This window comes from Anopheles funestus, chromosome 2RL (assembly GCF_943734845.2).
Source record: "Anopheles funestus chromosome 2RL, idAnoFuneDA-416_04, whole genome shotgun sequence".
NCBI classification, from domain to species: Eukaryota; Metazoa; Arthropoda; class Insecta; order Diptera; family Culicidae; genus Anopheles; species Anopheles funestus.
Window position 1 is genome coordinate 6,628,866 of NC_064598.1, and position 24,657 is coordinate 6,653,522.

Genomic DNA, 24,657 nt, shown 5'->3' on the forward strand with positions numbered 1-24,657 from the left:
CGTGTTTTTACGATTGTTTTCTACTATGGTTTAATAGTTCACTGTTTTTTTGCTTTTTGAATGATTTACTTTTAGAACTGTGTAAGCTTGCATGCAATAAGAAAGACAGCTAATATAGAAAATAAGCTTTTACGGAAAAAACATTTAAAGAAATTATTAAAAACTCATTAAGAGATGTGTCAAATATATTGAGCTTAATGTGAAAAATAATATTGCCAACAAATGAAAAATTACAAACTTCATACAAAAGATTATAAGAACAAAGAAAATACAACTAAAAAAATACTACAAAAATAAGAACACAATAAAATAAAACAAAAAAGAAAGAACTAAATGAAACATAAAAAACTATAAAAACGAAATCATATATCAACTAAAACATCAATAATAAAGATATAACAAGACAATTTCGTAACAAAAATGTAAAAGATAAATATAATTCATCCACAACATAAGTTGATCCGTCAACAAACATGAAACAAGGTAACTGGTGCACATTTCAAACACAAACTCCCAACTAATATACTAATCAAACGTACATAAACAATGAAATAATCAACAAAACAAACAAACGCCATTACGAAATCCGCATCCCGCGTGGGTTATTTTTGTGGCAGCGAATATATGTTCGTACGGTGTTTAATTTTCCAGCCAACCCGGAGTGAGTTGGTCATAAAATTGCGTCCATCGCACGAAACGTTGCACGACGCGCAAACACACTATGGTGTGGTGGAAAAGGTTTGAAATAAAATCCCATAGCAAAAAACCCATCCACACACACGCAGAGAGAGAATTACCATAAACAACCGCGTTCCTTGCGTTGGGCGATGGTTTGCAATGCGTGATCATAAAGTATATTTAACCCAAATCGGCGTCAGAAGAAAGAAGACATTCGCGTCACCGTAATTACACGATGAGATTGGCCGTCAAAAGCAAAAAGGCGAGCAAAAAACCAACAACAGCGAGAACTGCACCCATAAACGGAAGCGAACCGACAGTGGGGAAAAACCACCAGGCGCACCACGGAACAACCGGAACGCCCAACCAAAGGGAACTGAAAGCCGTGCGGGGCGCGTAGGAAAGGGAAGAAAACTAAAAATCTGCAACCACCGTCTAGATGTATCCGTCCGTGAAGTTCCATCCTGTCGTCGTAAACAATTCGCGTATCGCATCGCGAAAAGTGCAGTAGCCGCCAGCCTTTATTCGGTTGTGGTTTTGTAGTTTAAGATTCTTTGTTCTACTTGTAGTGTTACAAGATTCCTGCTGTGGACCACCCTCGGAGCCATATGTCTGCAAGGCATAGGATGGATTTCGATGATCGATCGTTAAAGGATGAGATGCCGTCGTGTGTGCTAAATCTGTTGCTGAGCGACTAAACCCGCACACAGTACACGGTGTACATGCGTAACGGAAGCATTGTTTGATCGAAACCACCCACGGCGCTAATGGCTAGATCATGCTCTAGTCATCTGTCATGACGCGAAAGCAACATTTTATCTGATTTTAACGCGATTTTCCATGGAAAGAATAATTAAAGTTTTCACTGGAAGATATTCTAGAACACAAAAGTAATATTGGAAGGTTAGAGAAAATGAGGGAATAGGAACTCTTCAAGGATATCCGAATTGGAGAAGGAATTCTGGTGGCGGAAAGGAGAGAGAAAGAGATCTGGAAATTGAACGAAAGGAAGAATTGAAATATCTAAACGCTTCAATCGTAATATCCGATGGGAACTCGCTGCCCAAATATGACAAGTATTGGACGAGAACGAGGAAAGTGACTTGAGATATGGAGGTAAAAAGAGGAGAGGAGTCGATGAGATTGAGTGATTCAAAGTGCATTGATAAAAGATTGAACAATGATGTGACATCTTTCCAAGAATTCCAAATCCAGAAATTGACATCGTACTCCATAAGGTGGACGAGAGGTTTTGGAATGGCGAATTTCGTGAAGAACCTTTGAACACGCTCTATGATAGAAGACCACTCTCTCGAAGTTGAGAGTTGAAGTTGTGAAGTGATTGGTTCGGGTTCTGGGTCCAGCAGGATAATATAAGCATAATATATTCAAAAAAATAATATCAAACTATGAGATGGAACAAATTCTTTCTTAATTTCCCTTCCCAATCCAAAACATTGATGATGATGATGATGGGTGGTAGGAACTTTTTATTTCTATTCCTTACTGCGGTTTGTAACGCTACATTAGAAAGGAAAGCATCCCCAGTCGTCGTTTTTAATCGTTCTAACCGGCACAGAATGCCAAACTTGTCGATGTCGCCACAGTCGGTTATGTATTTTGAGGCAACACACACAAAACAACCCACTCACAAACATTTGGGAGAGTGTAAAAAAAAGGGAAAGCAACAACAACAAAAAACAGATATATCTACCCAAAATGTCGGAAGCAATCTTGGAAGAAACGGAGAAGAATAGACGACAACAAACATGGTACACATTATCGCCCACGGGACGAAGAGTCGCAGCCTGCGTTTTGTATGTCAGCGGCCAAAATCACGTGCGGGTGGTGGTGTGCAAGTTTTCGAACGATTTGTGGTTAATGATTTCGAACCACTGCGGGTTCGTACATTCCGGATCGCATGTGTTTACGGCACCCATAGTGGAAGGGGAAGAGGAACCATTTAAACGCACCCACCAATTGTGGGAAGACATTAATCATGGGATGAAAAATGACAACTCACCGAACCTCCCGGGGGTGAGACACTAAGGCCTGTACTTTGTTTTCTTTTTTCTTTCTGTATTAGAAATTATGTTATGCATTGTAGGCCATAGACAGGGTTAACTTGGAACCAAAATAATATTTATTTTCATTTGTGAAAACTTAATAACACGATCGAAATGAAGATGAAAAGAAGTATTTTCACATGACGTCACAGGGAGCGCCGTAGACAGAATGCCAGACACTCAATAAACATCCTTTCAAATTTGCAACGGCCATACAACTGCATGGTTGCACGTGTTTTTGCACCACCATTTTGCATTTTGCTTTTCGGCTCAAAAATGATAATAAACAATCATTCCAACCGCACGGTGTCCCGCATCAAACTCCGCATGTCATTACACCCGAATGTCCCGAATGTATGTCCCCGGCCTTTACCTACGCAGTCAAAAGAATTTCCATCGGATTTTCCCCTACACGCTGAATTCGCTCGATTTTCCTCCAGCCTGCAGTCCGTTGCGAGAACAACCCGGTGTGAGGTTATGTTTTATTTTTGTTCCTGCCAGCAGTAAATAAACAATCACCGGACGAACAAGCAAAACCGGCAGCTTCTCTTCCTCGAGGGGAAAACCCACGCAAAATGGAGAAGCGCCATGAAACAGAGCGAACATTTGCAAGTGTCGCACTGCTGCAGACGATCGTGCAGATGACAAATAATTAACTCGCCGACCGAACGATCACGCCCGATGGACATGGGAAACAGCAGCAATCCAGGCAGCTAATGAAGTGATACCCCGGTGGGAGGGTGGATCGTATGCACAAACCCGTGCATTTGAATGTGCATGTGCAGCAGACAGGTCAACCTCACCTTTCTCCCATCACCTTTTTCTCAGCCGATGTGCATAAGAGCTGTGTTTTAGAGGCTAATGGAATTATAATTCACCCGCACTGGAGCGCATCTTGTCGGTGAGGTTGAAGCAGCCGCACACGAACAGGCGTCTCGTGTCAGCGTGATCGTAAATTTCTGCACACAAACGGCTCGCCGGTAAAACGAGTCCATTTCATACACACACGCACAGAAATGGAATCCGGACAACCCCGCTTGGACCTGGACTGACGATAGGATTTTGTGTGTTTTATTTATTTTTTTTAATTACACTACACCTTCTTCACGATGGAAATGGTTGCAATATTTTAGAGCATTTTTCAACCAAAGGAACAACGATGACGCATCGAAGGAAAAGCACTAAAAGGGAAAGAGAAACAAGACGCAGTTAGCTAATTTTAACCGAGACCGGGAATGGGACAGTCGGGGAGATGTTGTGCGATATGGTCTGACAAATGGCCCAAATACGCTTACATTGTTGTGTTTTCTTCACTCTCTTCTCTTAGTTTATTGTTCTGTTTAGTTTATTCTTTCATTTTTTAACACTAATTGTTTGAAATATGTACTGTAATGAAATTGTTTGCTTTTTTATTGTTTTAGTTAGAAACGAATCTAATTCTTAATTACAAAATTTCGTTTGGCATTTCAGTTTGAGGCTAATGAAATTTTACAAACCTGATGCATAGTTCTAGATGAGTTTTGAACCAAAATGGAGGATGTTTGTTTAAAAAAAATCTTTACATATGCTGTGAAAAATAAAATTGTATTCGTCTTCAGGCAAAATTGACGTAATCAATGCGCAAAAAAACCACTTGCGACTTCAAAACAAAACCCCTGAAAAACCAACCAATGTTCCTAATAGTGATGATATCATTCATTTTCACCACCCCCTAAACATCTAAGTGGGTCACACCGAAAATGCAATCACATTCTCAGCAAACAGTAAGGCGTTAACGATCGCTTTAGATTTAATTATCGTGCCCGGTGTAGATTTGATCATTGACGCCGTTTAAACATCTGTCGATGATTAAAAAGGGTGAAATAAAATGCACTCGTTGTGAAGATCGCCACACACATATTTTGTGCGTCATTAACAGTATCGACGTCGACGTTACGATTGTTCATAAAAACAATTCGCTCTGTCGAAATTGCGTTCTGGTGAGTTTTCCGCGTTTTCTTTTCTTTCTTCATCATAGCAAAGGGTGTCATCGACTTTCGAAGGCGAGATAATGATCATCTGTCCTGGGTAGGGAACACATTTTCGGCATGGTATCGTTGCGCATCCCGGGACCATCATACCGATAGCTCGAGGTGACGAAGATACCGGTAAATCGTGTGCATCTAGCCATTTTACGCCTAAAGATCCCGGCGACAACCGTTTCTTTTCTTTTCCTACTGATCTTCGTGATCCCGCACAGCATGTGGATTTGGTTACGGACGATAAATTTTCCAACGCCCCGAACTCGGTTGACGAAAACACACCATTTGACTCCTTTGAAGAGTGAACCCAATCGACAGCATTATAAATTGGGAACTGGGCATTCGGTGGGCGGCGCACGCCACTTGCCGCTGCTTCGATTTGTGGTTCGAACGAAACGCGAAGCGGGGTTTGGAAAATCACTCGATTCACACCTTTCCGAGTGAATTTTCCACTCGTATCTCGTTCCGCGACAGGCAAAATATTCTCTAATTAATATACACATATGCGACGGTCACGATCGTACATCGTTTATGGGTAAGATTGAACCAACACCGTACACGGATGAGATTGCGTTGAAAGAAGGCTCATTGGGTCATTACTATTTCGAGCAATTCCGCACATCCAAACACGGACCCCCAACCGGCTTGGAAGCGTTGGGGTAAATGGATAAAGGATGATGCTATGTAAAAATACGGATGGGTAGAAATTGGGACCGGTGGGATGGTGGGCATGTTTTATGATGTTTTATTTTTCGCCATCGTAAATCTTCGTCCTCCGCGCGCATCACGTTCTCGCCGGCATTGGTGCAACGCCGCAACTCTCTGGTTCGATGTTGAGTGGGAAATTAAGGGAAAATTTCTTTCTGCTTTTCACGGCATTATTATTTGCCACTTTGTACGTCTTACTCATCCTAGCAATGGATGGCTTTTAGAATAGTTTTACTTTTATTTCATTATTATTTGTATTGGGCTGGTCTACATAGATATTAGGATCTTTACATTTCACTTGTAAAGAGTAAAACTAAACAAGCAAAAAAATATATTTTTTTAAATAACCACTCAAAATCAATCTCTTTTTAATTAACTCACAAATGATCTCCTTTCGTGTGTGTAATTTGATCGTGTTTACAGCCCAAAGTCAATTTCAATATCCCGCCATGAAACATTATCCTTTGTTTTGACGATCATAAACGGTCACTTAGCAGTGACAGTTGTATTTCAATCCTGTACGGCGTGTGTCGTTACATTAATGACATCTACAAAACAACACACGTAGGGACGCTGCACGCGCAATGCAAGCAGCTTTTAAAGAAAAATGAGAAAATGCACATTAATCGAAAAACATCTCTCGCCAAAGCGGGAACGTTTTCGTGCGCTTTTCTTCCATTTGCCAACCGCCTGCGTAGATCAACGAACGTGGCTGTTGGAATGTTTTGACAGGCGCCTTGAGATACCAGTCACCGTCGCCGGATGACGTTTGTTGCACTTGTAGCTGCCGGTGTAAACCGTGTGTTTTTGCAGTGTCGGTAGCATTATTACACCCAGTGTGTCCAATAAATAATGCGCCCGGAGAATTGTGTTTTAATAATGTCGTTTCGGTACGGCATTTTACCACAACCTGCGAACACACATTGAAGCGGCGTAGGCGTCACACGGGTGGAAACAGTTTGGATACTTGGGGAAGGTTTGTGCATCGTACCGTATAGAAAATCCGTCACCTAAATCATTATCCCTGATCCGTCCCGTGATAGGTTTTCGGCAACATGCTAATTGTAATCCCTGCCCAAGAGCGTTCGTGCACGGAATCAAAATAATGTCCACCTACCTGCAGATTTATGGGCGAAATTTTCGTGCTCGTAATCTGGAACCTGAAAAAGTGTAAAAATGAAAAGAGAGTTTTTAAAAACAGCGAAAAACTAAGCATCTGTTACGTTTTGTAGCTAAGAAACATCTAAAACATATACTCCCAAAAAAACGACAGATAATAAAGAAAGGAAATGTATGCAATCCATCATGTTTTAAAATGTTGGTCCCCAACCTCTTACCCTCTCCAACCATCAAGAGTACCCCTCCGAAGGTGACTCACATACTTGCTGGGAGGTCGGCTGATGCTTGTGTAACGCAATCCTAATGCACCTGGACACAGTCCAAGAGGAACCCATCGAACGTGGAATGAATCACAGGCCACTACCACTCAATGCATAACCAGGTAAGCGAACCGAGAGCAGCCGTCTTTCGTCACGCACCGATCGCCCTTAGGCGAACGTTTCCGGGATGCACCGGGGCGGGGGAGGACGACGTCGGGACCACAACACGGCCACGGTTCGAACGGAGCAACCGAACAAAGTTGTCATAGAACACTTGTCAAGAAGCGGTGGACGAAAATTTTAATCTTTCTTTTCGTTGCGGCTGTTGTTGTGAGTAATCTCAAGCAAGAAGTTGGTCGAATTACTGTGGCATCTTCTTCGGGGCATGTGTAACAGGGGCTAGGGTGAAAAGTTTACCAACGCAACGCGGCATGACAGTTGGTGGCGTCTGCCTTTGCCACACCAAAACGATCCGGTAATCGAGTACATCGTGCTGTCGCCATGGTAACGTGGTAAAGATCTTGCGGAACATCTTCAAATTTCTTAACCACTCTCGACAAGATACTTTGTTACTACGGAGGTAAACCCTTCAATGCATTGCCAGCTGATGTTACTAACACAATTTCCTAGAATTAAATGTTTTAAAAAGGCAATCTTATTTAACTATAAAAACATGTGAACAATACCCAAGCTAGCCAATCGAATATACTTCTCGCTCTGCTTAACTATCATACCTGCATAAGCGAACAAGCAGGGCAAGTCTGATCGGCAAGGACATAAAACGGGATCCGCCTCTGCGTAGGAGATTGACAAATTTATAGATTTTTAAATTTTTTGAATCTTTTTTTTATTGAAAGCGTTATTTGAGTGAAAAGAAACTTATTGCAACAATTTCCCATTAAAATAAAACAAATTTTTAAATTTTGCTAAATTGCTCAAAAAAATGGCAAGGGGTAAGCCTTATGAAATTTTCGAGTTGAAGATATTTTTTTTATTTTTTTGTTATTTTTTATGCTTCTTTTAATTTAAAGTATTATTTGAGTGAAAAGAAACTCATTGCAACTAATTCGCATCAAAATAAATCAATTTTTAAATTTTTGCGAAATTACTCAAAAAAAGTAAGGCTATAGCCTTAGGAGATTTATTTCTGTTTTTTTTATTACTCCGAAATGAGTCATTAAACGAGCTGACTCCTAATAACGACTCATTCACTCAGAGTTGATTCACTAAAAAGAGTCGTTATTCTCATCTCTAATCAGCACACACGTTCCTGGGTGATGGTAGCATAAGCATCCAAGGGTTTGTACCAAGGTTCGACCAAAAGGTTTGTCACACGAACAGTACCACCAAACCGGCGTCCCAACTCCGTTTCATCCCGCAGCGGATAATTATAGCAGACAAACAAACGTGAACTCGACGCATTCGATACGATGGACTTCCTAGACTTCCTAGAACGCTCCCATTTGTTGCTCGTGCAACCCATTCGATCTGGTGCTACTGTGTGCTACCCACCCTGTGCCTATGTTTCGCAGCATTCCTGATGATGCGAACGTAATTGTTGGCGTCCTTTTGTTTTGGGTAGTATCAAACGAAAACTTTCTACAGATGCCTCACATTTCTTGTGTACAACCAGGAACCTTACGCGATTTCGAGGTTCAACGAACGCTTGCTGGTACATACGGGTTTTGGGGACAACCTTAACTTAAGACTACCTACAGTGAAGCGTGAAATTAAACATCGTTGAGGAAGAAAATCCTCTTCAGGAAATGAACAACCCAATATTAGACCTAGAACACCTCAAAGTTATGGCAGAAATAGGAGATCCAATAACTTACAAAGAACGCCTATTCTCATCAGAAGTTCATGTAAGACATCAGAAATGATCTCCAATCTCAAACCCTCTGTCCGTCCAAAGTCCGTACACTAATGTACCCATCAAAAACACGTGTCACATTATTGTGGAACTTCAAACACCTCCCAAGAATCCTCGACAAGCAGTATTCGAGTGTGCAAAATTCTGACGCGCCCTTTGATCGCCGCCTGTCGGCACATTCCAACGCGCCAGCGATAAAAAGAAAACAACACTAATATCCACAACGATGCAGCTTCTCCTTCCGTGGATGAACGATCCGAGCCACTTGAATGGGGCCGTACGAATCAAACGAATGCCAATGCAAATATGCTCCGCAGTGTGTAAGAAGTATGTTTTTCCGACCGAAAAACGCTTCCCACCTTGGGTGTCGGTTGGGACCCAGGAACCCCAGGGGCAGGATCATCCACCCAGCGCTGCAAAACACAGCTGCTGACCTCTCTCACCTTGTCCAGCCGCGTTCACTAAAGCCGGTCGTTCAAAGGCACCTTTCGTGTCGGGTATGCCCCTTCGGGTCTGTGTTGACCACGTGATGTTGGCCCAGTGCCAGCAATACCACACCGCACCGATGCCTAGAAATGATTGATCGTTCACAGCGTGGTGCTGACGGTTTGGCACTTCAATCGAACGACTTGTCTGGACGCTGCCCCAACCGCGCCGTCGAAAGAAGTGGTCTAATACAAGATCGATCCGGAGTGCAATGTGTTTGCTTTTCCGGCGTAATGGATCCTGTACTTGGATATGCCGGACCTATGCAGACAGGTTGTTTGTGTGTGTACAGTGTATAGATGCTATCGCCTCGAATATAAACACGACACGGATTCGCTAAAAGCGGATGTGATTTTATATCATTGACTGATAAGGTGATAATATCTTAGTTAATGTATGCAAGACTCCATGCCACCAAGCTTCCACGACGGCTCAGAAACACAACCGAAAGGCTACAAAATTGCCACATAACTCATCAAGTGCGTGGAGCATCGTGTGCGTCTTCGTCTGCCAATTTGCATGAAGTTGCAGTTACGACTTTTACCTTCAATCGAGCGTATAATTGGCAGTCGAGATGCGTTAAAATCATGTTTTAGATATTACCATCTCTTTGCACGGTGATCGTAAAGAGAAGTGCAATTGGAAACAGGAGGAGAACGTGAAAAAGGGATAAAATTTTCCTTACTTCTTAACTCTTAATTAAACGATTTAATTTGTTATTTCATGTGCCTCATACATTCTTCACTAAAACGTTTTCATTTTTTTACAGTAAAAACAAGTCAAGTTGACATATGTCAAAGTAATTTTGACATTTACCAAAAACCAAAAAAAACATCTTTACGAAAGACGTAACAAGCTCATAAGAATTCTTATTAACGTCAGCAAATTAATAACAACGCAAACATCTTACTGGCGGCAATTGTTCTCGTGACTTATCAATCCGCACTGGTGGCAGCATTCCTGATCATTAACTATGAAGTCATTTACCGCGCCATGCTGATCGTGCCGCCATACCTTAAAATGCCGGTTGCGTTAGACCGGCAAACTAACGGCCGCCGCCAACAAACCCCACGATTCTCTTTGCCTTAGCTCACCCCCCCCCCCCCCCCGTCATCCACCCACCGCCGTATGTCATCCATCGTCTGCAGTTATGCAGTGGGCCTGTGACGCCCTTCCCCTCCGCAAACCACCGATGACCGAATTTGTCTCGGGGGGCGATAGAAATTTGTTTAATTTTAGCCAAACATCCACCGACGCAACCGTCGCGAGGTGTTACTCCCTGTTTGTCCTCCCCCCACCCCCCAAACCAGACGTACAGGAAAACAGTGGAAAGCCATCCATTCACCGAATGATTTTTCTTCCCATTTTCCGCGTATTTTTTTGTTGTTGTTTTCTCCTCTCACACCGATCCTCGTCCTCGATCCCGGTCGCTCCCTCGATGGTACAAAGCAACAACGGCCCCGGTTGTTCATCCCACATCGCTTGTCTCTAGACTAGAACCCGGCTAGAGCGACAAATGTGACAAAAATCCCAGTCAAATTGTTGCTAACACCGCTCCACTCATATACGCTCTTCCCTGTTCTCTCACCCTTGGAAGACGCCGCGGAAAATTAAACATTTTCCTTCGCTTCGCCCACGATCGTGCATGACATTTTCGCTTCCCTTGGTGCAGGCGTAACTGCAGGCGACGGACACGGGACAACAAGAGTTAGGCGGAGTTGGTTTGAGGGAGGGACAGGACACGCAACCCAACTGATGGGCCGGACCGTGTCGACGTGCCGGTCCAATTAGTTTCGCCCGGCTGGACCATCAAGCCCGGTGGTGGTAGGGTAAAATTCGCAACCCCCGAACGGGTAGGCGTAGGTGCAAATCTATGTACCGTGCCAGTTGCAATGTCAGAATATAGGTGTGCTGCTTGCTTCCCGATTGATGATCGGTCAAGTTGGTTTGACTGAGTTCTCAGGAGTTCTCTGAGGTTTGCCATTTCAAGTCTTTCATGACTTTTGATGACTTGTACCGATTCTGCCGTGTGTAGTCCGACATTACTAATACTAGCCACAGCTAACAAATATTGGACTCAAAACTACAGAAAACTGCTCCATTACATCAAGCGTCTATAGCGTTATGGGAGTCCTCTTTCCAATTTAGTCAAACATAGCCACTTACATTCACCACAGCCGCCGACTCTTTCTAAGAAACTCGTAACATCTCGGTACAACATCGCCACAGGAAAATTGCCTTCTCGGTAACACTTATCAAATCAATAAATCACCCATTAAACAAATAGCTAAACATGCACGCCCCCCACCCATCTCAGCGATCCCAATTCGGCACCCATCCACGCCAGCGTGTAAAGCGTCCGATCTGTGTCCGACACACTCCATGCGTCATTGTGTCCCTTGACGCAACCCTTGGGTTGAGTGATTCGAACGGTTTGTCGCCCCGTTGTCGATTAGTTTTATTTTTCTACTATCCTTCTTCTTCGCTTCTTCTACAAGCACTACAACATCTTTCAATCGAGAGCAAACCAAGCTGATCAAACTTCTCCGCGGCGAAAGTTGGTGTGTTGGTGTCAACTTGTTGATTACGATCGAGGTAGGTCGATATCACCATAACCACAAAGAAAACCAAGGAAGCTGTATGAGTGCGCACTAGTCATGCAGGTAAATTATGTTCTTATCTTATCATTTCTAATATGCCCCTACTCTCGCTCTCTTTAATGTGTCCATTGCGGAAAATGGAGTTGCAGCATTTTCTTCAAGTCTTAGAAGATTAAACGCTGAGAAGACTCATAAAAAGTCAGCAAGCAGCTTGTCACACTTGCCATGATGCACCTCATCGGAGGCTCAAACACATAACATCAGCGAGATTTCGCCTTCTAAAACAGCACGCGATCGGTGGGGTAAAGCATTATGCAATATCACTAGCGATCGATCGAAACCATCAGATGAAGTGGCACTGGTAGAAACGAACGACCCTTCTATGTCTAGGTGACACCGATAAACGGTGCTGTGCGTACGCACCTTGTCTGATAATTACGCCCCTAAGCCAATGCTTCAAGCCAACTTCATGCTGCGCAGACGGTCCGCACCGCATCAGTGACGCAATGCGTCGGTCCTGACGGTACACCAGAACCAAAAGCGTCTGTAGAATCTGCGTCAGATGCGGTTGTCTTCTAGCCAGTAGTCGCTTGGTAGTCGTTGCCCAATTAGAGCCTCCATCGTACGGAGGCGCCTCGTACGGAAATTGATTCATTAAACAGTGTCTTTTAAGGTTGATGGTTGTACACCCATATCACACTGTACAGGCCTCCGCGCTGGTAAAGCCCAACCGGGTACCGGGACCTTCAACAAGATCCGAGAGCATCCGCCAAAGCACGTCGGACAAGTAGCAAACACCTTTGCCAGGTTCACACACCATTAGCATTGCGATAAAAATTGCTACACCAAACTAGAGACACCCGCACCGACCAAACCGGGGACGCTGGACATTGAGGTTTTGGGGACAAATGTCGTCTGTCTGCTAAGTGAGCGTGCATATACATTCGGAAGCAGGGGAGAGCAAAAAAAAACACCCATCTCGGATGCACCGTACTACACACCGAACGGTTATCTATGCAAACAGTGCCGGGTTGACCTTCAAACTCGGGAAAAATTGGACCAACTCTACCCACCGGCTCTCCTGGTTGGAAAGGGTATTTTTATCTACTACGGCTTAGTGTTGCTGCCCTGTAGCAGCATTTGTGGTATGTCTCACGGACGCTGCGCTACGGTACGCTAGGTTGACATACGTCAACGTCAAGTAACACAATGTTACGAGCTGAAAACCGTGGCAATCGGAACGCGCTTATCAACCGGTAGTAAGTAGCAGCTTTACATAGATTGTGTCTGTTTGCTGCAGATACTAATTGTTATAAGCGGAAGATACATATGTCATAAATACGCTACTGATTTTTATTCATAACGACAATATGAAACTATTACGCCAAAAGGTCTATTACTTAAAAAAAAGTATATTCTAACGTCTTGTTTAGAGATGTAATATTAAATTTTCCAGGAAACCGCAGAAACTAAAATAAACTCGCTCTTTCCCCATATTGGGCATGCCTGCCTTGAACTCGTTTCGATACGCAACAAACTGCAGAAGTTGCTATTGCAAACATACAACAATTTGTTTATTTATCACCTTGATTGAAAAATTGGTAGAAGCATGAAAAATGTGATGACTAATCCTTGTGGTAATTTGACTATAAGCGATATGAGTTCCGACTAGTTATATTAGATTTTAAATCAAGGTATATATAATTTGAATATATTAAAAAAGGTTACATTAAAGTAATCAAGTTTTAATTACATTAAAAATAATCAAGCTATTGCCCATGAAAGGTAAATTAGCTTTAGCATTAATAATTACTAAAAAGCTAATTGCTTGCAGTACGAAGAAATATTCCTGACATAAAGGGACATTTCATTAAATAAAATGCTACCCACAAAAGCTCATGTACAATTAGAAATTGCATTTTAAAGTAACTAATTCATAATTCAAATTCTCCAGGAGTAATATAGTCCAACGCACAATAGACAAGAGTCAGTTGATATTGAAATGTTCCCGATAGTGTTGTATCTGTTACTTTACCCGACCGGGGTTTCAGCTGGTGATAGTTCTATTGAAATTACACTGTCGCAACTTTTTTCATTGACGTTACGTCAGGAATGTAAAATACCCGGTATTATTGATCTGCGAGTGTTGTCTGATGAACCACAACTGGATGTGTATTACATTACACGCACCATTCACACCAACCATTGTACTAATGCGATCGTACTACAGCGTATGTTCAGCGAAGTTTCGTTTGGAGAACATTTCCGTAAAAGCAGACTTAATGTTGTGTATGCTTCGGATCTCACCGGAAACAAAGCATGTGTCCTTTCTGGTCCTTATCAAGTAATAACTACTAACAATCTACTTCTTGCTCTTTTCCAACTTTATCCAACAGGTAGAACTGTATGGGAAGTACATCATACAGTCTGCAAACTATGATTGGGGTGCCAAATATCTGTTCTACTTACCCGCACTAGACACTAACCTGCTGGACAACTTTACGGCTATTGCAACAGCTCTTACCGGGGAGCGTTTGTACAACAATTTGTTTGTGATAAACCATCAGCAGCTGATAACTTACAATGTGTTAAATAATGCGATTGGTCACCATGACTGTTTGGATGCCGCTGTAAATGCATTGTTCCAGGACAAGTTTCGTCAGATGCATCGCTATTATCTGGAGGATGTGGTTGATGCGGAAAATTATCCATTTCATTTTGTTATCTACGGAAAGATGAAGATCTTCACCAGGGAAGCTCATTTCATCACCATGTTGGCAGATCGACTCAATGTATCGATGGTGGAACGCGAAAGCCAGATTAATTTCTTATCAAAGCATTTCTTTAAGGATCGTCTCAAGGCGAACAGTATCGTCGCTACCTTTGGCCATACGTTGGGAGAGTTCCGGCGCATTTACACCAACGATATGGAGGGTATCTGTGCATTAACGCCAGCAGCTAACATTTCAACCATTATCGATGATTTTATCGATCCGTTTGATGTGTACATATGGATTTTGTGGTTCGTCTGCAGTGAACTCACAGCAGTGGCGTGGACATTTGTGAACTGGATAGACTCGGCAGGACCTCGTCGAACAGCACTCGCCTGGTTCCGCGACTTTGCCGGATTGCATTTTGTGTTGCTCCAATGTTGCGTTTTGGCACCACCGGATCTCAAGAAACTACGCGCCATTCAACAGCTGCTAATGTTCTGCTACATCCTTGCGGTATTCAACATCGCAACAGTGTACATATCGTGTGTCACCTCCAACCTGTCCTTAACACGTTACGGCCAAGGTCTCAGAACGATACAGGACTTGATTGACCAACAGATACCAATTGTCGGGTCGGAATCACATCTGCAGGTGTTACGACTTGGACGGCAAAATCTGAACATTGTAAGTCATGCGCATTCAACATCCTACGCAATGACAGTCATTTGCAGTTACGGACAGTTGTCGGTAAAACACTCGCCAAAAAGATATCAGATCCTTAACGAACCCTTCGTTACACACTACGTCGTGTATCTGCTGCACAAGGAATCGATCTTACAAGAGGTACTCGAACGGTATGTTGCTCTAACGTATCAAGCCAACCTCTACCAGTATTGGGATAACTTCATACTTCAGAAGGTACCGATAAAGAAAACGTACCAAACATTCACAGCGAATGTAATTAAATTTGAGGAAATTATTTGGCTATTCATAATCCTGCCAGTTGGAACAGGTTTTGGAATGATAGCTTTTCTACTGGAGATCATTTATTACCGCACGATGCAATGGTGTTCCAAAAAGACCACAAACGGTAGAAAATGTTTCTTGCTGTAAGTAGTTGTTGTTCGTCCGACTTTTCTCCAATTATCTTTGTTTACTTGTGGGGGAGAACAAGGAACCGACTACCACACCGAATAGTCGAAAATGCAGTCCTTCATATGTGCAAAACGCCACGGGAGGGTCCAGACGAGATTTGAACACAGATTGAGTCTATTTGTTGATTCGTGTCATATCCTCTGCTCTATTTAACTGATCAAGCGATACAGTGAAATATCGCCTATAAATGTGCTTATGTTTCGTCAGCCGTATCAATATCCTTAATTGCTGGTTCTATCAGAGTAGTTTTGTAACATTCATTATTATATAATTCCTCTCACAGAAGATATTTTAGAAATGCAAATATATAAACCAACAAATCACACTAAATTCATTCATCGTCCCCAAGATCCTGTTGCTGTGTGAGGCGTATGAAAGCTTCGCACATAAAGACACTATACTAACAGCAAATAAAACCCAACATTACAATGCTATGAAAATAATTTGGATCATTTCCGTTCGCAAGCCAAATAGACACCTCAAGCCACGACACGCATAACCGTCCCCAAGTGTCGAGGGCCTTTAATGGTTCATCACCACGATCGATATTATACTCTCTTTCCATTTCATTATGGCGTGTGTGTGTGTGTTTGTGTGTTTGTGCGTTTTAACGACAATTTTCCTACGGTAATACTTTTTCTGGCGCTATTCCTAATAAAACATCGGACGGTACCGCGGTACCAGCAAAAAAAAAGTAAAGGACCCCAAAAACGAAATACTTCTCTCCTTCGTTGTCGAACCAAAACGTTAACTACATAATCTACGGGGGCCCTGGGGCCTGGTTAGAGCGACTCATCTATTTTACGGATATTTTAGGAACGGTTCGATCGAAGAAAGGATGCCAATGTACGGTGTGCTGGGGACAAAACCAGCCGGTTTTACCGTCGCCGTCTTCTTGCAATCGTTGCAGCATATCGTGTTTTCCGTTTTACCGTGCAGCAATCCGTTTTGTTTTGTGTGTTCTCTCGCATCATCAAGACCTCAATACCCTAAAACCGAAGATCGGCAAAGGGAAGAACCATGTGTGCGCGTGTGTGTTTTAGTTTTATTTCCATTCGGTTTTGCTGCACGAGCCACGCCACGCCACCGACCATCACACGGACGCAACAACAACAACAACAACAAAAAGGTAAGGAATCTAAGTGACACTTACCCGAAACCATCCTGACCGCGCAAACCCCACCGGGTCACAATAATGGTTGTGGCTCTATTTTTAGAGAGAGAGAGAGTCGCGAGGGGACAGTGAGGACAGAGATATAGGAGGTTTGGGGCGAAAGTTACGCTTTGCGACGATCGACACCACTTCGACAGGCGTCGTCCCATCAGAGCGAGCGTCCATTTTTGCGTGCCTCCACACGGGTAACAACACACGACGGTCCTATATTCCGCCAGTGGGTTCATCAGAAAGGGGAAGAAAAATGTGTAGGAAATATACGCGCGTACGGTGTGAGCCCCATACAATCGGATGCTGATTAGTTTCGAAGGTGAAGCCAGATGGGGAAGGGAAAGGAAGGGAAACGTTTACTTCACTTCTTAAACCTTGAATTGAACGAGCGGGTTGAAAGAAAGAACCAGGGCCATCTTACTACTAGCAGACGCGCCATCATGTAACTTAACGATGATGTAAACACGGTGCCATAACTTCACGACAAGCCATGAAGGAACGATTGTAGTATTAATTGCTTTTAAACAATAATTAGATAGTTTTTTTTTGTTTGAATATTTTTTTCTATTAAAGCGAATAGACACTGAAAACACTGCTAACAAAACACTAAGAGGAACCAGTTGTATCATTGATCCGAAAAAAAATATCGAAGGAGCTTCTTATTAGCACACACTAGTCCAGCAGATCCATCGGCGTTGTTGATCGACCGTATTAGCAATCGGTTGCAATGTAGTCCACTCCCGGCACGGAGTGAACCGTCGCTTATCGCATACGAATGCAGAAGGAAACCCGAGCATCAAGATGGCGCCCTAAACATGGCCAATATAAATTATCTCCGCGTTGGTCGCCATCTTTTCAAAGCGCCAAACACTTGATTACCCCCCAAAAAAAAGCGTCAAATCATATCGATACAGGGACAAACATTACGAAATCATGCTTCGAGGGAGGCATTAGCAGAGGAGACGACTTTTGGAAGGTGGCCTTGATTAGCACAAACAGAGGACAATGGAAGTAATGCACGTGCCTACTACTATCGGTACTACGATAAGACGAAAAATAGGTTGGAAAAATGAGCATTCAAATTTGTGTCTTTTTTGTTTATTTCTCACCCACTGTAAACAACCGCGATCTTACTCAAGAGGGATGCAAACCATGGGATAAGCAGAGACAGATGCGCTCTGTACACCGCCATTACACGTATGGTTCCGTCCCGTTTCCCGTGTCCATTACGTCACAGCCCCAATCACGGCCAATTACGGTAAGCGAGCGTCACGCTGCACCGTACCATAATTGCAGCAGTATTGGTAATGGACACACCGATTCTAAACATGGCGTCCCCCGCTACTGGTTTGATGATAACTGTGATGCTTTGATGAAACTATGTCATACAGACATTACTGCACGATCAGAACCGATTGCTGAAGGTTTACACATTTGTTCGCTAGTTCCGACTCAATGCAGCGTACCCAACGTGACTGAATTTCGCGGTGCCGATGATCGGACACTCCATGCCATGCTAATTTGTAGCATCAATTGATTGAAACGCAGCTTCATTCCAACTCCAGCCGATCCAACGTTTGCTGATCGAACGCTGATGCGGCAGAGAGCGACGGAAAGCGGAAGATGCAGGGTTACCAAACAAACTTACGAACAAACAAACAAAACGTGCCCGAGAATGTGGCCGAGAAGCAACACGAGGCAACACGAGGTTTACTCGCTGATGAACTGGTTTGGAGGATGCTTCTTTTCTGCAAAATAAAAATACTAAACACACACAGATTGAAGGGGAGGCCTATGATGTTGGAACCATTTTGTGAATGATGGATGTCATCTCTCCATCCACCAACCACGTGTACGTATGTGTGATGTATACAACCCGGACGCCATATGTTTTGTACACGTACGGATTGCATTACACAATAATATCGGGCGCTTTTTTTCCTCCTATTTAGCAGCAAAGTGATCTGACGTACCACCGTTACGAGCTGATAAATTGGTTCCGCTTTACGGTGGCATAAAACATGCCAAACAACAGACAGAAATTGTGTTTTGAATGGGGAGTTTGGAAAATAGTTGGCACACCTTGTGTTTTATCTGCGGATGATATTCAATTATAACGCATTTTTAATTAAATTGCTACAATGAGATGCGTTACTAAACCAATTTCCGATTCGTATAAAGCTGCCATTTTCCATCTTCGTCATTGCACACTGTATGTAGATCGTTGTTGATCGAGCATTGCAAAATAGCTTGTTTACAGCGGTACGCTCGCTCTGATCTACTCATCTGTCAATCGTGTCGCTACTGTCAGACGTGTCTGCACTGGTGTTTGACAGCCATTGCGCCTCCCGAACGGCAACATTATCAACATCATCATCCAGTACCAGGCGCCCCCGTCAAATTCTTCGCTTGTTTATCAGCGACCGATGCGGCGTCATTGTTTCGTTACATTGCTCGCACCAATCAAGGACGGAACGTAAACAATATCCGCAACACACTACTGTAAACCCATAACCGGCTCATCGCAGCAGTCGTTGTGAGCTGTGAAATGATAAAACAAACACACACAAACACACACGTACACACGCGAAATCGACCGTTGGTCAAAATCGCACTAAATCGCCAATAGAGTGCAAAACGAGAACAACCGGAACCGAGGTATTTGGCCTGTTTACAAAACAATACTGTTTTCTTTCGTTTTTCTTGTTTTGTTTGTTTGTTTGCGACCTTTTATGTAAAATGGCCAATGGCTACCGTTTTGTCATTAGTGGCGATTAGAGCTGAGAATGCGTTACGGGGCGCTTGATACAACTGTCAAGTCGATATCGCAAGGCCATTCTCAGGATGGGTCTTTTCTCGCGTGCTCGGAAGCTCGTTCCTGGGCGCCATCACGGTCGGTCGTGATTGTTCTCTCGCGCGATGGTGCGGCCATTGTTGCACCACTAACACTTTCCCGTCTCGGGTGGGTGTGTGTGTGTATGCGGTTTGGCGTCAACATTACACGCTAATCGGATAGCCGTAGCTCACGCGATTTCATGCTGTAATCGTTATGGTCATTTTCCCCTGTCCCGGTTCCCATCGCCCGTGTGAGCTTTGCCTGTGACGGGTGACAAATAAACAACGCAAAAGTACACACCGGGACTGGTAAATGCTTCTTCTGCAAAACTCTTAAACACATTTTACAAAGAAAAGACACCAAGAACATTGAGCTAAACATCGCTCAGCAACCTTTGACAGCAGTGTTGCCAAGCAAAGTTATCGAATTAGTGTAAGTAGAATCCAGGTACTAACATACCATATCTACCCTAATTTAATCTCAAAGTTAGTAGTTTCGGTATTTGATGACATGACAACGTTTGCTTAAGGAAACTTTTATCATTTTTTTTATCACGTCATTTAATCTGACAGTTTAAGTCCTATTCCATGATTCCAGCCTTTGTCTGAGGTTTGACAAAGTTGATGGAGAACAGGATCAATAAACATAATTTTAATGACACTTCCCCATTTTGTCATATTAGCTATTCTCCAACATGGTCTAATCTAGGTATTTTTTCAGTTTTTTCTCTGAAACAAATACATTGAACTTAATGCCATGATAGAACAATTTCTCTAAAGTATCCCATTCGCAACTCAACTTCAGTAAAGCACGATCGTAGATCGAAGGCAAAATGCACATCTTTGCATTGCTATGCAAAGCACGTCGTACTCATTAGAATGAATATTGCAACGACACTAGACAGCAACAGCACATCGGCCTACAGCATAACTAAATGGGTAAAATATTCATCGTTCGTTCCCGTGCCAAACATTCCACCCGTGGCGCCGGGGGATGCACAGGTGCAGATGAAGAATTTCTGGCATGCGCGCAGGAATCGCTGATCGCTAATTTCATCTACATCATCCGCACCTGCTCGACCAGCAAACAGGATGCTCGATTATTGGCTCGAGGCTCTCAATATTCCCCCGAACCAAGGCTGGACCAGGCATATGTGACCTCCTTTTGTTGCTTTCTTTCTCCATTTACTTTCCTTCTGTTTTCTTCTAATTTCTTCAACAGGTTTGTTACAATAGTGATTTGCATACGATTACAACTTAAGCTCGACCGGCTTTTTTTTACCATACGTTTGGAACTCGCCATATGTACATTAGAGTTCTATTGCAAAGCCATTGCAACAACATCTTGTTCATCTTTCCCGCCGATTGGTGAACGGCGCAAACGCGTTCCCTGCGCTGTACTGCGGTGTACATGAGCGAACTCTCGGAACCTCAATTCTAACCTCAATTAGAAGCACCACCTTTGGGGCGTCTCGCACACATGCTCGATCAAACTTTTGCATGCGTTTGTCGAAAGAATGCGCGATCGTCCGTTATTGTCAGGCGCGTCCGTCTACCAATCTCCGACCAGACCGACCAACCCCAATCAAGGCAAACCAATCAAATCGAGAGAAAAATCGCCCGTTGCCAACATTCAAGGGCCGATTGAAGGTTGGTGTAGCGTGCGTTACAGCCAAACCCGGAGCAAAGAACGGATGTTCGGATGCTGCTTACATATCTTGTAATTACTACACATTGCATGGTGGTTGAGGTCAGAATCGTTGGAATTACACGCATTTACGATTTCACTTGAAAGATTGCTTCTTCCTTTCTTCAATTTCTTTCACTCCTCCTAGGAAGGAAGTAGGCATTCTCGCTTAAACCACAATACACAATGTAGAAGCTTGATACGACCTTTCATCTTAAATGTGTAAACAATATGTTCGCATATTGGAAAAAGCATAAAGCTTTTAATACCAACGCAACTCAGTTAAATGTTTATACAATAACGCGTGAAATCATTTGATTCATATGATCATTTATCAGTAAAAAATATGTATGACTTACAACAAATTATATTCAAAAGTAAACATCTTTTTTCACTCTTACAAAAAGTTTGGTATTTTTTTTAGTGATTTATATGATTATTATTAAATTTAGATAAAATATCAATTGTTCCTATACAATCGCTAAAGCAAAACAATTTAATAAACAAATCTCTTTGTACAAACAAGATGATCATGTGTAGCAGAAATGATTTATCATAAAGTAATATGCTGCCAGATCGAATACTTGAGCATTCTCGATGACGCAACTGATACTAATGAAGTCGGTAAGTATAAAACAAGACTTCCAGTTAAAAATCCCCAGCTGTTTGTCATTCATCCAGCATTAGATATCGAGTTGTAATAAATAATACTGCAATTCTCATCGCTTTGACGATTGTTAGTATCCAGCCCTCGGCGATTGGGCCTTTCCAAAAAAAAAACACTACCCTTTTACTACCCAGCCACTGGCCAGCCCTTCCTTTTTCTTGCCTTTTTACCACTGTAAAACTCTAGAACCAAAAAAAACGAAGCGAACAAGAGCTAGAAAATATTGAGGACACGATGATAAGCATCAGATAACGCACTGTTGTGGACACGTTGTGTCACGCATACGCATACCGCTCGGAGAGGAGTAGTGATCTCACAGCATCTTGGGATTCGTGCACCTTGATGCATGTGAGTTGGCAATACAATGTTTAGAAGTGAGATGACACACACAGAAACGAGGGCCTGCAACCGGTACATATCATATCGCGGTGTTTGCCAAGAATAGCCTAGCCGAAGGACGGACAGGTGGAAAAGTGGCCACAAGGGTGGCACGTCCCGAGCAGCAGCTAGACCCGAGAATGCAAATCATTCGACCGGTTTCATCGTCGTCAACGGTGTGTTGTCGTAGTGGTTTTGTCATCGTGCTGCCCCAAAACGAAGGACGAGCGCGGACGCCGGCTGACACTGGTGGTCTGTGTGGTACTTTGGGGGGCGGGGTGGGCAAGAGTTTGTGGTACATGTGATCTAATTACCGAATCACGATGCCATTTTGTGTGTTTCGGCCTACTGTTGATCACACAACTACAACAAGGGGATGAAAGAGAATGGGAAAAGGGTGGAGGGAGGAAGTGGAGAACAAAAAGGGAGGTAGAAACTGCGAGGCCACGCGATGCAGTAACTAGAGGGGGAAAAAATACATCCGACGCACCGGTTTCGATTTTCTATCCGCAGGTTGGTTGGTGCTTCGGGGGGTTCCTATTTCTCTATCTCTCACGCTCCAACTTTCTCAAACACTTGGGTTTAACCGGCAAGATTTGTGTTGGTACAAGTTGCATGGCTGTGTGAGTAAAAGCGTTTTAGGGGTAAATAAACACAACCAGAACGTTTACCGAGCTGCGTCCACATGTGTCCGTTGAGGAGCAAAACAGAGCAAATATTGGAAATTGAACAAACTTTATTCAATCCGGTTCCGTTCGAAATCTGCGTAGTATCACTACTGTAGCAAAACCAGATACACCAGCAATCTGCACCATCGTTGTGTCACTGCTTTCATCCTCATCGGTATTTTACATTTTTTTCTACACCAAAACCGAACATTATTTGCGATCTCACGTGGCTCGATGCGTACTACAACTCACCCTTAAATTGGCCCTTGTTCGATCGCAAAATGGCCATGGGTGGGGTGGCACACACATTTTACATTCTCCCATACACTCGCTCTCTCTCTCGTTCTCTCTCTCCCTCTCTCTCTTTCGTGCTTCCTGTAATCGAAGCGTCTTTAGTGAAATTATACAATAATCCCAAGTGTGCGTGCTTGTGTATTTGTTGCTTGGCTCACGGATCATCGGTCTCCCGTTTGCTGAAACTCACCCCCCAACCCGGTTCCATCGCGCTAAAAAAACACGATGGTGAACTGCGCGGTTGCCATGACAACCGACACTGATGCTCCCCACCGGCGTTATACGTGTGAGAGGCGCGTATCGGTGTGTTAGTGATGCTCAAAGCGAAAGAAAAGCGCGTTCTCATCATCCCCCCAGTAACAGACACACATACACACACCTGTCGGCAAAGCCGCATTATATGACTGTAGGGGAGCAAAATAAAAAAAAGCTTTGCAAAAGAAAGCAAAAGCTGAAAAGACGTTTGTTGATACTTCAAGAAGTAACATTTCACCTGTCAATTTCGTTCTTAATAAACGTAGCTTTGAATAAAACTCGCTTAAAAAGCTTATTTTTGACAGCTTTCGTCACTTATCACAGTGAGAGAGAGAGAGAGGTTGGATGCGGTGTTGCGTCATTAAAGAGTTGTTTGTGGTTTTTTTTCTCCATGTTGCTCTTCAAAATTTCCGTCACTATGACGCCTGTGCGTCCCATTTTTTTGCCTACTCTATAGTAACGATGGTACAGCAAAAAACGAGAGAAGAGAGCGGAGCGAAAGAGAGTTTAATAAAGAGCAACTGAGCAACTGTGTGTACGCACACGCGATCACACGCTAACTGTGCGTCAAACAACACCTGATTGAGACACTGGCTAATTGATAAGCTCCCGCCTGGGGAGACTGGGGTGCTACTGGGTGGTGGTGGTCGTGGTGTTGAGTGTAAACGGGGTGTAACTCACCCTTTCTTCCCCATCCCTACCTTTCTCCTTTGGTCAACGGCGTTTAGTAGTAAGCGAACGGCACATAGAAGCAAGCAAACGCAATTAAAACACACAGTCGACCTACCCGATGGCCAAAAATGGATTTGCCGGCCTAAATACCAAGACCAGCACCAGTGGTAGATTAGTGGGGAGGTAGGCTTGCCGCAGCCTCCTTTTGCGCGCCACCCCTTTTAGCCACCCTCAAGTCGTCCACCCATGCAACGCAAAGATGTGTTTGCCACGGTTGTTTCCTTTTTCTCGTCCACTGTATAAACCAAGGCGATAGATACAAGCGGTACACAGACCATTTCCGCTTCTCGTTTCTG

The 24,657-nt window shown here is 43.3% G+C and overlaps 1 protein-coding gene across 2 annotated transcripts in view; it reads right to left on the reverse strand.

The window, feature by feature from the left end:
* LOC125766388 (mucin-19-like) overlaps positions 1-24,657 on the reverse strand; it is a 77,129-nt gene that overhangs the window by 40,900 nt on the left and 11,572 nt on the right. For both annotated transcript variants that reach the window (XM_049432278.1, XM_049432279.1), the window contains exon 2: positions 6,591-6,633. The gene's annotated coding sequence lies outside the window, so the exon portion shown is untranslated. The remainder of the gene's footprint in view (positions 1-6,590; positions 6,634-24,657) is intronic.